Genomic DNA, 3407 nt, shown 5'->3' with positions numbered 1-3407 from the left:
ACTGTTTGGACTTAAACAGTTTTGGTGAATATCAAAACAAGTTATCTGATTTGTGCTTTGTCATCTTAAATATATGTTATTAATGATGAAATAAGTTTACCTCTGTTACATAACATTTTAAAATGACATGTTCTAGCTCAATATGTGTAGATTTTGTGTGTGTGTGTAGATTTTTAATAATGAATTTCCTGAGCAGAGACTTACAAAATAGAGACACAATCTTATACCATAAAAAAAAAAATTGACAAGTAGGAAATCTTAGACTTATTTAGTAAAATAGTTAGCTAAATTCCTTTCTGGTGGGAAAAAGGTCCTTCCTTCACAGCTGTCTTAAGTTGAACCTATTTTTTCTTGCTTTGCTAGAAGACAAAAAATGTTACCAGGAGATAATGGCAGAGATCTTTGCAAGTCTGTGCATGTGCTGAGTAGAGGGAGAAAAGATGTGCAAAGAAATCTAAGGAAAGCCAATTCTTTTAACTTTAGCAAGCTTTTAAACTTTTCTCCCTCAAGTCAAATTAAAAGCTGAATGGAAGACAGACACAAGTTTTTGTGATGAAATCAGAGGATTTCAAAATTATAAACACAATGAAAAATCCACATCAATGAAGAAAAGAAGTTGACTGATTCTATTCATATCTGAAAGAGAACCAGAGTAAAAATAATAATACTGAAAGACTAAAAAGTACACACTTTAACAAAGATAACCGGCTTTCTTAAAATGTGAGCTGAATACTACATATTCTTCCAAAACTATTAGTAATTAAGAAAACTTTACTTAGGGCGCCTGGGTGGCTTAGTCGGTTAAGCGTCCGACTTTCGCTTAGGTCGTGATCTCGCGGTTTGTGGGTTCGAGCCCCACGTCGGGCTCTGTGCTGACTGCCAGCTCAGAGTCTGGAGCCTGTTTCAATCTGTGACTCCCGCTCTCTCTGACCCTCCCCTGCTCACGCTGTCTCTCTCTCTCCTAGAAATACTAAACACAAAACATTAAAAAAAAAAAAAAAAAAAAGAAAATTTTACTTAGTAGAAAATCTTCATTAGAAAGGCTCCTCTCCCCTTTAAAAAGCATATTTGAGAGCAACTCAATGCTTAATGCTCGGTTGGTTAAGCATCTAACTCTTGATTTTAGCTCAGGTCATGATCTCAGGGTTGTGAGTTGGAGCCCTGCATTAGGCTCTGTGCTGACACTGCGGAGCCTGCTTGGGATTCTCTGTCTCCCTCTCTCTGCCTCTCCCCTGCTTGCTCTCTCTCTCTCAAAATAAATAAATGAATCAATATTTTTAAAAAATTTAAAACAAAAGCATACTCTCAGTCTCTGTGAATTTCTGGTTTAGAAATTTCTATTTAGAAATCTCAAGGCTAACCAGATCTCCTATCCTATCCTAGAGCTAATTCCTCACAGCTTTCTCAGGACTCTCACAATGAAAGCACCCTGTCCAAAAAATGAGTCTAGCATTTAGAGATACAACAAAGATAAAAGTGTAAGAAAATCACTTTACCTAATATACAAAAAAAATATTATTCCATTCTGAAACAAACAAAAAGCCAGCTGTGTCGGATTAAGTGTAAAACAACAGGTTAGTCTTCCCCAAAAGGTTTTAAGAGTAAATTTGGTTACATGCATTTTTCCCTGCTGTTGCCAACTCAACAACTTAATCCCCTCTTAAAATACAACTCCTTTACACTGGTATTTATTTATTTGTTTAATTTAATTTAACTTTTGAGAGTCAGAGAGAGAGAGAGAGAGAGAGCGCAAGCAGGGGAGGGTCAGAGAGAGAGGGAGACACAGAATCCCAAGACTGGCTCCAGGCTCTGAGCTAGCTGTCAGCACAGAGCCCGACACGGGTCCCGAACCCACGAACCATGAGACCATGACCTGAGCTGAAGTCGGACGCTCAAACGACTGAGCCACCCAGGCACCCCAGCACACCGGTTTGAAAATGAGTAAATGTTGCAGTATAAATAAGAATATGGCTACGTATCAAATGTCACTTAAGAAGCTATTTTTTTCTTCTGCAGCTAACTAAGCCGACTGTGCCTTTTCCCCATGGGGCCCAGTGTGCAATGGCTGTGCACAGCAGCCTTCTTGGTAGTGTATGCACCCTGTTGATTTTACGGGTTGCTCTAAGGGACCCTGGAGACAGCTTTTTCTGGTGGACATTGAGGTTTGGCCTCATGCTTTCTCCAATCTAGGCTCCAGACAGGTATGCGGGGTGCCTTTGGAAAGCCCCAGGGCACAGTGGCCAGGGTCCACATTGGCCAAGTCATCATGTCCATCCGTACCAAGTTGCAGAACAAGAAGCATGTGATTGAGGCCCTGCATATGGCCAAGTTCAAGGTCCTTGGCCGCCAGAAAATCCACATTTCCAAGAAGTGGGGCTTTATTAAATTTAATGCTGTCAAGTTTGAAGACACGGTGGCTGAAAAGCGGCTCATCCCAGATGGCTGTGGGGTCAAATACATCCCTAATCATGGCCCCTTGGACAAATGGCGGGCTCTGCCTCATGAGAGCCTCAGCAGTGCCCTCCCCATTCATGCCCACCAATAAATCCTGCTTCCTGTAAAAAACAAAAAACAAAAAAGCTATTTTTTTCTTTACATAAAATGACTGAACTACAACTTTAATATTTGTATGTAATATCACAGGTACTAGAACTGATGTGTATCATTAGAATTTTGCCTACAAATTTTAGTGCCTGAACTATGTACATATTTTATTATTTTTTTTAATGTTTATTTTTGAGAGACAGAGCAAGGGTGAGCAAGGGAGGGACAGAGAGAGGGGGACAGAGGATCCAAAGCAGGCTCCACCCTGACAGCAAAGAGCCCAATTTGGGGCTTGAACTCACAAACTGTGAGATCATGACCTGAGCCGAAGTCATTTGCTTAACTGACTGAGCCAACCAGGCACTCCTCTATTTTGAAGTCATAAGTTTGCTATTAATTACATAAATTTTCCCACCTACACATATGACTTTTGTGAGAAAGCACTGAAAAGTTACTGTAATATGATAATATTACTGGAGAAATAATTATCTATATTGTTTTAATATTTTTATATACAAACATGAAACTGGCTTCTACTTACAGTGCATTAGTTTGGTTCATGTTAATTCTGCAAAACTACAGATGTTCGATTTTTTAAGTTTTGGCTTAGCATAGTTATTTTGGAGCTCCTGATACTGAATCTATTGATGAATCTGTAACTTAAAATAACACCTTTTTATTTTTTAAGGTGACATATAAGCACATACCAACACTCAACTCAAATCATAAACCTCCATTTAGAAAAACTAATTCAGTTTATAAACCCAAACCTAAGTCATACATAATTGTTATAGAACCATAAAATGGAACTATGTAAGATTATAATACTCTATCTTTCCTTAAAATCTTTTTTTTTTTTTTTG

At 38.5% G+C, this 3407-nt stretch overlaps 1 non-coding gene across 1 annotated transcript; it reads left to right on the top strand.

Annotated features, from left to right (window-relative positions):
- The first annotated feature begins 2010 nt into the window (after window positions 1-2010).
- On the top strand, window positions 2011-2143 carry LOC144243616 (small nucleolar RNA SNORA70). Its single transcript, XR_013338702.1, has one exon. It is a non-coding gene; the product is annotated as a small nucleolar RNA SNORA70 (small nucleolar RNA).
- Window positions 2144-3407: the final 1264 nt, after the last annotated feature.

The sequence above is a fragment of the Crocuta crocuta genome, unplaced genomic scaffold (genome assembly GCF_008692635.1).
Source record: "Crocuta crocuta isolate KB4526 unplaced genomic scaffold, BGI_CrCroc_1.0 scaffold167, whole genome shotgun sequence".
NCBI classification, from domain to species: domain Eukaryota; kingdom Metazoa; phylum Chordata; class Mammalia; order Carnivora; family Hyaenidae; genus Crocuta; species Crocuta crocuta.
This window is presented reverse-complemented; position numbering and strand designations above follow the sequence as displayed.